The sequence below is a fragment of the Piliocolobus tephrosceles genome, chromosome X (genome assembly GCF_002776525.5).
Source record: "Piliocolobus tephrosceles isolate RC106 chromosome X, ASM277652v3, whole genome shotgun sequence".
NCBI lineage: Eukaryota > Metazoa > Chordata > Mammalia > Primates > Cercopithecidae > Piliocolobus > Piliocolobus tephrosceles.
In genome coordinates this window covers 91281525-91294198 of record NC_045455.1, presented here as the reverse complement: position 1 = coordinate 91294198, position 12674 = coordinate 91281525, and positions in this window count along the sequence as shown.

Here is a 12674-nt window from a genome sequence, read left to right as displayed (position 1 = left end):
AAAAAAAAAAAAAAAAAAAAAAAAAAAGAAAAGTATCTCAAGACAACTCAATTGGGAATTTCATAAGTGAGGCCACTGGTGTGTGAGGGGACACAATGTTTTCACTAAAAACAGTTCCACAGGGAATAACAGAAGCACACATAGGAAGAGTTTCTAGCACCTGCCTGGTGTCTTACATTTCCCTCGTGCCTCACATGATTTTGAATGCCCGTGCCGGCCAGGGTCTGCTTCACGGCGTGCTGTTCGTCTGGTCATAGCCCATGAGCGGTGCTATGACCATATTTGCATGGGGCCTCCACACACACCACTCAGACCTCATTCTCACAACAGCTCAGTTGCAGCAAGAAAAAAAAAAAGGAGATATTTCCATTTTCACTGCTGTGGACTCTAAGGACCAGAAGGGTACAAGATTTGTCTATTATTGTCTTTTAGTAAGCAGAAGAGTCCAAACTCAAGGTCTCCTGGTTCTAAATCGGATGGAGTTTCTATACATTATGCGTTATTACAAAACCCCTCTGAGCTAGGGAAGTCAGTGTTGTGGTTGAATTTGTATAATATACATGTACCTTTTAATGAAATAACCACAAATCACCAAAAAGCCAAATAATTTTTAATATCAGTGTGGCCCATGCACTATTTGAATATAGTTGTCCTAAAGGAATTATTTGTCATTTATCTGAAATTCAAATTTCACTGGGTGCTTTGCCCGTTTCTGCTGCCATAACAAAATCCACAGACTGGGGGTTAACTTATAAACAACTGAAATGATTCTTGGGCTTCTAGGATTTGGAAGTCCAAGATCAGAGCACCAGCAGGTTCGGTGTTTGGTGACGGCCCAGTCTCCACTTCCAAGATGATGCCCTGCCACTCTGTCCTCTGGAGGGGCAAAGGCTGTGTCCTCACATGGCATGGACTTGTCTCCTCAAACCCTTTTCTAAGGTCTCTCATCCCATGTATGAGGGTTCTGCCTTCAGGACCTAGTCACCTCCTAAAGGCCCCACCCCGAATGCCATATCATGTTGGTGATTCAGTTTCAACACAAGAATTTTGGGAAACCTTCAGACTATAGCACTGGACTTCCTTTATTTTTTTTCTTCTAAATCTGGCAACTGTAATTCTTCTGACATTGGTAGGATTTCCACCCAGTTCTCTGCGTTTGGATATCCCCTTGTGGACTTCCTTCTGCTTTCCATGGTAAACTCACATGTGGTGACTGCTCTGCTCTGCTCTGGCCAGGGTCTTACTCATGCTGCTTGCTGTGAACAGGGTTTGGTGTTAATGGAGCGTCCGCTTTCATAGCTCCAGCCCATCCCTGTCCATCCAGCCTGTACATTTAGCCACTTACTTGGCATCTCCTGCTAGATGTCCCGCAAACACCTCAAACACAACCATTTAAGGTGAACTTATCTTCCCCACAAACATGAGCTCCTCCTGACCATCCCCCTCGCCGAACGGTGTCCTCACCTGAGCTTTGACCTTGCCCTCTTTTTCCCCATGCTCCCCCATCCGGTCCGCCACGTCCTACAAACTACTGAGCATGGTTCTTTCTATTCTGTTTCTCCCATCCCACTGTCCCTACCCCACTTAGAGTCACCACAGCTTCTTGACTGGACTGCCCCAACTTATTGAAATGAGACATCATCCTTTCACTTTCTTTTAATTCTTTAGACATGATCTCCAGTGATTTGAACATATCTGTAATAGCTGACTTAAAAACCTTAAATCCAACATCTGGGCCCCTGTCTAAAGAAACTGTCTATAGAAATAGACGGTTTGTATTGACTGCTTTATTTCCTGTGTGCATGGAACTAAACTTTCCTGTTTCTTTTCATGTCTCACATCTTCTGTTGAAAACTGGATGTTTCAAATATTAAATATCCAGATTCCCTCCTCTCTAGGATTTGTGGTGTTGATGATGCTGTTTGCCTGTTTAGTGACTCCTGGTCTCATTCTATAAGGTCTGCCTTCTTTGTCATTTGTAGCTCCTGAGGCCTCTGCTCAGTTAGCTTAATGGTTACCTAATGATGGGGGAGACTTCCTTACATGCATGGAACTGGTCAGTTTTTCAGCCTTTGCTGAGGGGCTCTGTGTGTGTTGGGGCCAACCTTCAGTACTCCAGCAGACAGTTCACATCTCTGCCTTAGCCTCAACTCTCTGCTGGCACCGGGCCTTAAGGTCAGCAAGAGGTGAGAGACTAAACCCTTCTAAGATCTTGCCTGGACGTACGCACAGCCCTGCACATGGGTGTGGCCTTCCTGGTTCTCAATAATGTGTCATCGCTTTACAAACCCCCTATGGACATCTCATTCCCCAGTATTTCCTTTTAAGCTTTTTGGTCAGCCTCTTGTTAGCCCCATCTGGTATCACCACTTCAAAACGCTGCTGTGCTAAACAATTGCAGCTAATAGTGTTTGACAAATGCCTTTGAGATATGGCTGTTAGAACAGAGTATTCTCTGAGTAAGGTTCAAACGAAGACAAGCTCTAAGAATTGAGCTTTTCAGGCTGGATGCAATGGCTCATGCCTGTAATCCCAACCCTTTGGGAGGCCAAGGCAGGTGGATCACTTAAGGTCAGGAGTTTGAGACCAGTCTGGCCAACATGGTGAAACCTTATCTCTACTAAAATACACAAAGTAGCCGGGCGTGGTGGTGCGCACCTGTAATCCCAGGTACTCAGGAGGCTGAGGCAGGAGAATCACTTGAACCTGGGAGGTGGAGGCTGCAGTGAGTGGAGATCGTGCCCTTAGGTGAGAGAGGGAGACTCCATCTCAAAAAAAGAATTGCGTTTTTTGGGGAACAGCCAGGCAAGTTAAATAAGGGCAGTTTTCTGGGGATGGTTTTAGGGGAGTTCTAGGCTTATTCTGCCCCTCTCATGGCTGCTAGGCTGCTGTTCTCACACTTTCACAGGTCTAAGGCTACCGTGGAGCTGGAGAGAGGGGAGATGGGAGCAGGGCAGGTTGAAATGCCACAGAATCACCGTTCTTACTGAGAGTCAGTCATAGTCTTTGAATAAACACTATACTCCTCGGATTGTTGCAAGCCTGCGGTGAATTTGCAGTATTTTGAAAAACTTATTTTGGCCATTTTTGCCAGTTTTCTCATTGCTTTTATGGAAAAACAGGTTTTGGGAGGTACTTATTCTTTTATTCTAGAAATACTTCTCCAATGTTGAACTTTTCAAAGTGCTTTTGAGATTGTCTTTTAACCCAGGTTAGGAAACCATGATCATATGTTGTTTTCTAGACATCCCGGCAGCTCTCTAAGGGAGACAGTTTTAGGAAGGGTGTGATCAGATAAAACACTAGATATTTATTTTACTTATTTCTCATACCCCATAGTAGGCCTTTATTACTGTCTTGCTTTTTGCATAGTGAATGACTGTAATTGGTATAACTGGAATAAGAAGAGAGATAATGGTTTATGTTTTAGAAGCAGAAGAGTTAATAGGAGCCAGGAGTTTTAAGACAATGGTGATAATGAAGTCACATGGAAACCAATTAAGAGTAAGCGTTTGTAAGAAAAACAGATGAAACCTAAGAGTACTCAAAGGCAATCAGAAAGCTCATTTTAGGGTCTGTTAGAGATGGACTATGTAGAAACTCTGCACAAGAGAATGTTTTCTGCTGGCCTTTGCCTCTAAAAACATATTGTACTATTGATGTACTGTTTATCCCCTTTCTTACTGCCACGTTGGGCAGCTTGCTATTTCTACATGTTTTAAAGTTGTAGCTTATAAAAAAGGCAGATTTCTTAGCAGTCCTATTTGGGCATCTGTATGTGGAGCTTTTATACTGCATAGCCTCCACTGTGTGGACTTACTGAAAAGGCTGGTAACAACTAGAAGATTGCCTGAGTAAGCCTGAAACACTGACATTAAGTTGAATGTTTCAGTGTTTGGCATCTTCTCACTAACAATACAGCTGACTGTTTTCTAACACACAGAATCTGAGAGTGCCATCAAAGGCCAGGGTGATTAATCTTGTTTTCCAGAGCCTCCTGGTAAAACAACGGGCATGATCACATTTTGTTAGTAAGGTCACATTTTCCTTGAGTTATTTTCCAAAGCCAATAAACGGTCCATCCATTTTCCACCTGACCCTAATAAACAGGCCCTCTATTTCCTAAGGTTAAAAGGTCAGGCTCCTGCGAGACATCAGTGGGAATCTGCTGTGTCTCTTGGTGCCTGATTTCAAGCACGTTTTATAAAGGGTGAAAACAAACGTCTTCGGGTTCACTCAAGCCGTTCATCCTTCCTGAAGAGAATAGAAGGTAGGAAATGCTGAAATTCCTTTTCCAGCCACCAGTATCCCACTGTTCTGTACCATTAAGCTTGCAGACACTCTACCACCCTTTGCCATTTTTAAAAGAGAGGCCGTATGGTTACTGATCTAGGTTTTCCCAAGGTAAAATGACTTCCTGAAAATTGAGAGAGGCCTTAGGTAGAAATGGCTTACTAAATGGTTCCAGTAGAGATGCAAAGTTCAGGCACGTTTCAGATATACCCCAAAACAGCTGGAAACATCAGGCCCAAAATGCTCCACTGAAATCTGATGGGTTTGTTTCTTCTCTGCTAAATGGAGCAATTGTAGGGAGAGGCAAAGTCACATAAAGGAAATAGAAGCTTGGCTTGGTGGCTGTGAGGAAACTGCTAGATAGGAGGTTTATTTTAAATATTTTCTATTTATTTTGATGTTACAATTTTATGAAAAGCTTGGTTGCTTTAAGAACCGAAAGGTAGGAAGGGTACAGGGGAAAAGATCTACGCTGTGGCCATAATACTTAGAGGACTGTGTCTCAAAGCCTGGGTCTCGGAACTGTGAGAATCATCTTGGATGCTTGTTGAAAATGTGGCTTCTGGGTGGGGGCACCTGATGCAGCCTTAACTATAATCAGATTCTAAACCTCAGGCCTCTCCCCATCCCGGAGGTTAGATGTCATGGTGCAGTAATGAGGGTCTAGGTCATGCCTGGAAGAATGGATGTAAACGGTAGATGTCAGCGTGAATGAGTCTCTGGTGCCTGCCTTCTATACAGAATGTCCTGAACAACTCTGGAGCAGACCTGGGCTATAAGATTTGGGAGAAGAGCATGAACAGGTTTGTGGGGGGCACATTTTGGGTGTAAAGCCATTATTTCAACGTGTCCCAAAGCACTATCTGATGCAGCTTGGCAGCACAAAAACGCCTGTGCACCTGTAGGGAGTGTGATCCTCAGGACTTGGGTGAGAACATTGTGGCCTCACACATGGGAACTCAGGGTTAACATAGAAAAACCAGGTTTTGACTGCAGCTTCCCACTGGTCCATTTAGTGATTCTGAATAAGGATTTCTGCTTGCTCAGGGTTGTGAAAACACATCAACATTATAGGGGAGAATGAGATAACTTGAAAACTCCCCCATCGCAAGACATCTCAGAATGCCAGCACAGAGCAGGGAAGGAAGGCAGAATGGCATCTGCCAAATACTGTGACGGGACAAAGCTAGGCGGTGAGTGCACAGGTGTTTGCTCTATAGGCCTTATTCTTTCTGGATGCTTAAAATATTTTTAGAAATGTTTTAAAATTTTAAAAGCCTAATTTTTTTTAAACAAACCCAAATGTTTTATTTATTTATTTTGAAACCCAGACAGTAGGCAAAATTTTACATGTAAGTGCAGTTTTCTATAGAGGTAATTAATACATTTCATCAGTTTTTTAAAGGGGTATGTGACCATAAAAATTAAGAACCACTGAACTAAAGGTAAGCAAAAATTAAGTCAGCCAGTTTAAAAATGAAACCAAGTTAGGAAACAGAAAACAACATTCGCTGTACTGTACCCATTAATGAACAGATTGTCGTGTAGATGAACAGATTTACATGACATGTGAGGCCACGATGTTCTCACCCAAGTCCTGAGGATCACACTCCCTACAGGTGCACAGGCGTTTTTGTGCTGCCAAGCTGCATCAAATAGTGCTTGGGAACACGTTGAAATAATGGCTTTACACCCAACTACATTTTACACTTGTAGAATATACAATATAATTACATTTTTTCATTATATTATCATTCTGGAGTATTTACTGTGTGCTAAGCCCTTTACTTACTTAGGTAATATTTAATTCTCATGACAATGCTATGAGGCAGGTATTAGTACCTCTGTTTCACAGATGAGGAACCTGAGACTAAGGAGGTTAGGTAGCTTATGCAAATATACAGAGTTCAAACTTAGGTCAAAGTTTGTTTCTAACCATTAACCAATGGTTCTTGAATTTTACGGTGTGCACACGAATTACATCTATGGCATAGCGTCAGTGAATGGCACTGGAATTCCCACTACCAGAATGCTTTCTTTTTCCATTCATAATTATTTTCCCTCTCCTTCCTTCCTTCTTGTATTCCCTCCACTCACCTAAGTAAAAGCCTAATTTAAATTAGCTGTGTGTGGTGGTACACAACTGTAGTTTCAGCTGTTGGGGAGGCTGAAGCAGGAAGATTGCCTGAGCCCAGGAGTTTGAGGTTACAGTAAACTATGACCATACCCTGCAAATAGCCACTGCACTCCAGCCTGGGCAATATAGGAAGACCCTGTCTCTAAAAACTAATACATAAAATATTTCAGAGTAAATACATAAAATCTAAATTTGTGACAGCCTTTTCAAGCTCACTAAGTAAAAACCACCTTACCACCTTAGGCCCATTAAGACAGCTACTAAAAGAAAAGAAAATACTAAGTGTTGGTGAGGATGTGGGAAATCAGAACCCTTGTGTCCTATTGGTGGGAATTTGTAAAATGATGTAGCCATTATGTAAAATGTGGAGATTTCTCAGAAAATTAAAAATAGTATTGCCATATGGTCCAGCAATCCCATTTCTGGGTCTCTATGCAAAAGAATGAAAAGCAGAGTCTCAAAGAGGTGTGTGCACATCCGTGTTCACAGCAGCATTATTCCCAACAGCCAAGAGGCGAAACAACCCAAGTGTCCGTCAGTGGATAAATGAATAAACAAAATGTGGTGCACACAGGCAATGAAATCTTATCTATTGCATAATGTCACAAAAAGAAGAAAAACCTGTTATATGCTATAACACAGATGAATGTCAAGGACATTATACTAAGTGAAATAAGCCAGTCACAAAAAGACACTGTATGATTCCACTTATATGAGGTACTTAAGAGTAGTCAAAATCATAGAGATAGGAAATAGAAGAGTGGTTGCCCGGGGCAGGGGTGGGGGGTGCAGAATAGGGGAGTTACATTTAAGGGGTACAGAGTTTTACTTTGGGAAGGTGAAAAGGTACTAGAAGTGGATAGAAATGCTGGTTACATGAAAGTGGGAATGCAGCTGATGCTACGGAACTATACGTTTAGAAATGGTTATGATGGTAAATACGTGTATTTTGCCACAACGAAAAATAAGTTTTTATTTTTGTTTTTTGTTTTTTTTTTTTTTTTTAAACAGAGTCTTGCTCTGTCACCCAGGCTGGAGTGCAGTGGCCGGATCTCAGCTCACTGCAAGCTCCGCCTCCTGGGTTCATGCCATTCTCCTGCCTCAGCCTCCCGAGTAGCTGGGACTACAGGCGCCGCCACCACGCCCGGCTAATTTTTTGTATTTTTTAGTAGAGACAGGGTTTCACCGTGTTAGCCAGGATGGTCTCGATCTCCTCACCTCATGATACGCCCGTCTTGACCTCCCAAAGTGCTGGGATTACAGGCTTGAGCCACCACACCTGGCCCAAAAAATAAGTATTTTTTAAAAGAAAAATCACCTTAGGTAACAGTAAAATGAACTGGGTATTGAATGAATCTACAGACTTCTCTTCTATGTGATGCAAAATTCAGAACAGTGGACTTGAAATCTACCCTCATTTCCCCACAAACCTGGTTCCCTGAGTTAACTTTCCCAACCATCCTGTGCTGGATAAGTGTTCCCATAGCAGAGAAGTTCTTTGGATTGGTTCAGCTGTAAAAACTGTCATTTCTAGCTATGAAATGGGTCTTGCTTCTGGTGCCATTCCAATAACGGTGCATCTCTCAGACTTCCTTTATCACTGGGAGGTTCCTTCAGACAAGAACCTAGATGTTGGTGCTAAATCCAGAGCCCTTTATTCCAGAAGAAATACAGCAAGGTACTTAGGCCTGCCTCTGAGAGGCTGCCTGGGTCACTTCCCAGCCAAGCCTGGTGGCGGCCCTTATCTCCATCTCTCAGAGCCCTCACTGTTTGCTGCCTCCATGAATCAGGCCATGCCTGGTTGTGATGCTTTTTTCAGTGACTTTTTATTGGGGTCCGACCACCTGCCTGGTGCCTGACTTGTTCTGGAGCTAAACCAAAAAACAAAACAGACACAGCCCCTGCTCACATGGATCTTATAGTCTTTTGAGGATATAAACATGAAATAAATATAGAGTTTAAAGTAATGGTTAGTGCTATAAAGAAAAAAAGAGTGTTATAATAGAAAATAACAAGGAGGCTCGGGCACCGTGGCTTTACGCCTGTAATCCTGGCACTTTGAGAGGCAGATGCAGGTGGATCACCTGAGGTCAGGGGTTCAAGACCAGCCTGGCCAACATAGCAAAACCCTGTCTTTATTAAAAATGAAAAAAAAAAAATTGTTGAGCATGGTGGCAGGTGCCTGTAATCCCAGTTACTCGAGAGGCTACATACATACAAAATAGCCAAAGGTATGCACTGGAAAGCATGGTGCAATTTGAGAACAGCATCTGGAGATGATACTGTACAATCTAAACACAGGCGAGGGCCCCACACACAGGAGAAACCGCAGAGAACAGAATCAAATTAAGTATGAAAGGGACAGACACCCATGGGAGATGACAGAGTCAGGAAGTTTCAGAATAAGCCACCATGGTTTTCAATACTACGTGAAAACAGAAGGAGCTCCATGAGGTTCAAACGACCTTGACTCTGCAATCCTCCTCACAGTGCAGGAAAGTAATTTCACATGAAAATGGCACTAGAAGGCTATTAAACACCAGGCCCCAGAGAAAAACAAACGAAAGTTATATTCACTAAACAGATCAAAAAGGGAGTTTTTATCTCAATCTTTAAAAAATTAAGACTGATAAAAGACATGAAAGAATAAAACTCAAATTGGAAAAAAGTGAAGTAGCAAAACACAGAAAATAAACAAAATAAAAAGTAATTTCAGAAATGAACAGGCCAGGCACAGTGGCTGACACCTATAATCCCAACACTTTGGGAGACTGAGGCAGGAGAATCTCTTGAACCCAGGGATTCAAAGTCAGCCCAGGCAGTCTAGCAAGACCCCTTCTATTAAAAAAAAATTAAGACTTAAACATGGCAAAACCCCATCTCCACAAAAAATACAAAAGAAAGTTAGCCAGGCATGGTGGTGCAAGCCTGTAGTCCCAGCTACTTGGGAGGCTAAGGTGGGAGGATCACCTGAGCCTGGAAGTTTGAGGCTGCAGTGAGCTGTGATCACACCATTGCACTCCTGCCCAGGAGATAGAGTGACACTGTCTCAAAAAAAAAAAAAAAAAAAAAAGAAAGAAAAAAGAATTAGCCAAGCATAATGACATGTGCCTATAACCCCAACTTCTCAGGAGGCTTGAGTCTAGGAGTTTGAGGCTGCCGTGAGCTGTGATCATACCACCTCACTCCTATCTAGGTGACAGAGTGATTATCTGTCTCTAAGAAATTTAAAAATAAAAAGAATCTTTAAAAACTAAATGGTCATCCTCACAGGGTGATGGGGAAACCAATCCATTTTCTTGAAAATCTGTGAATAGTGGAGAAAAGCATGGATTTATCCTGCTGTATGTCTACAGTTGATACCAACTGGTACAACAAATGAGGATGGGCATCTCTTTACAATATCCTTCTATCTAATAAATGGGCAAAAAAGATGGAATTAAAAGATCACCATTTTGCAAATCCCAGTGAAATTGAAGTATCCTGTCCTGTCCAACAAGTTAGTTACCACCTAAAGTTTACGTAAAATTAAATAAAAATGTTAGTTCCTCAGTCTCAGTGGCCACATTCCAAGTCATCAGTGGCCACACACACTAGTGGCCGCCCTGTGGGGCAGTGCAGACATGGGGCATTTTCTTGACCACGGAAAGTTCTATTAGAGGGTGTGCTTCAGACCTCTGCATCCACATGCACTGGCGTCACAGCGTGGGAAACAGGTGTCCCAGGGAGAGCCCACAGCCCGCCGGTGGTGTTGCTGGAGACCCACCACGAGGCAGACCAGGCTCCTGGATGCAGCTGTCATCTTAGAGGAAGCACAGAGGCCATGTGATCAGTGTCACCAATATGCAGTTCGAAAACTCCAGATTCAGGGAATCTGCAGATCACATCGCCTCGGTTGTTTTAAACAGATAAACCATAAGAAAAAGAAAGGGATAGGGAGGACGCAGAGGATTAGGATCCTTCATAGAGGATTAGAAATTTTAAACTGTCAAGACTAAACTATCATGTCTGTGCATGGACACTTGGGTGAAAAGCTACAAAGAAATGCAAAGACGCCATTTCTCTAAAAGCAGGACAATGGTTTTTAGCGGAGGAAGGACCGTGACTGGCACAGGGTCCGCGGAGGGGCTTCTGGTGTGGCCGGCACAGTTATCTTTGCTGACCTGGATGCTGGTGACAACAGTATTCACCTTATAATAACTCATTAAGCTGTATTCTTCTTCTTCGTGGCTTTCTCTATCCATGATTTATTTTATAAGTTTTAAAAAGTTTTTTTTTTTTTTTTTAAGAACCAAACCAAAGAGTACATCACTGGGGCAAGCCCCTGACAAGTTAATTTGTATGATTTATGGTCTGTCAATGTATTTACTGAACCTTTCTACCAAGTGGCGCCTATATTGCTGCACTGCATGGAAGATGCTCATGCTCTGCTGGCTCAGAGGTATCGCCTGGCTCACTAGAGGAGAAGGAAATACTTGCCACTTTCTCCTGCTGTCAGCTTATGCATTTAGTTTGCAGATAAGTTTACTTCTCAACAGCTGCAATAAATGTGTTTATTGAGACTTGTCCTTCTCCCTCCCTCCGTCTCCCCCTCTCGCGCTCACTCCCTCTCCCCTTCTTCCAGCTATTTCCAGGAGCACATGTGGCCTTTTTCCTCCATCTTAGAGGGATGGAATGTTCTGACACAGGAAGATGATTGATTTGATTTGAGTCTCTGCCCTTTAATATTCCCTTATGAGAGCTGAAGCCCATAGAAGGAGGAAGCTATTTTCCAAAAGTCACAAAACTAATTTGAGCAACGTTGGGGCTAGAAATTTGATCTTCTACTCACCAGTTCTGTTTCTCTTCAAAAGCCCGTGTGGAGACTCCAGCAGACTTTGCTCCTACTTGAGCTCCTCACTCCCATGCTGCCTGTAACTCTCACCCCTGTTGCAAGATGCATTTCACTGCACATCTTCATCCAGGCTTCTCACCCTCCTTCCGGTGAACTCTTGCCTTGAGTAAGTATTTGGAAAATAATTGCAATAATGCATTCGTGCGTTTTCTTGATATAAATCTTCACTGGGTTTGAGGGCATTGAGAAGGGAAAGAAAAACCTCTATTTCGTGTGACTGACAGTAGCACAGCATTATTCCTGCGAATTATGACCATCCTCAGAGTGCATGAGTAATAAACAACAGCAAGCTGGTGGACGCTCTCAAGGGGACATTTGCATACCCTTGGGTATGCAGAGGAAGCCGTGCTGTAGGTTAAGTGACTTTCGATGCCTCCACTCCTCCTGGTGGCCCTGGCCCCTGTTCCTCCTCTACTGTTCTCATCTATTTACTTATCCTCTCTTCCCTTTCTTGTCACTCAAACACATACACTTTTCAAAACTTTTCTTAAAGTCCATATACCCTTTCATCATACAAATGAACATTCCCTGTATTGGATAAACAGTTTATCCTCAGTTCAACAGCACTATGACCACTGTTGTACTTGACTTTTTTCATCTTTTCATGCTAACCCATGGTTTGCTTATTTGTCATCCAGCTTGGACACTTTTTTCTTGTAACCCTGTTTAATACTGCTGTGTATTCAGTTTAACTATTTTTTTAATTGTGATAAAAAAAAAAAACACATAAAACTTACCCCCTTAACCATTTCTAAGTATATAGTACGGTAGTGTTAACCATATGCACGTTCTCATGCAAAAGTTTCCCCAGAGTGTTTTATGTTGGAAAACCGTAGCTCTATATTCACTGAAGAACTCACTTCCCCTTCCCCTCAGCTCCCGGTAACATAAGTTTCCGTCTCTATGAATTCATAGAAGTGGAATCACGCGCTTATGTAAGTGGAATTGTTCAGTATTTATCTCTTGCAACTGACTTATTTCCTCTAGCTTAATGTCCTCAAATGCCATCTGTGCTGTGGTATATGACAGAGTTGTCTTCTTTCTCGGGCTGAATCATGTTCTCTCGTGTGTGTACCACATGTTCTTGGCCCATTGATCCATTGATGGACACTCAGGTTGCTTCCGTCTGTTGGCTATTGTTTATAATGCTGCAACGAACATGGGTGGGTGAATGTCTGCTCAAGACCTTGCTTTTAGTTCTTTTGGAGATATACCCAGAAGTAGGATTGTTGGATCATATGGTGATTTTATTTTTAATTTTTTGAGAAATTTCTATACTTTTTTCATAGTGGCTGCAGCATTTTCCATTCCCACCAACAGCGCATAGGGTTCCAATTTCTTCACATCCTT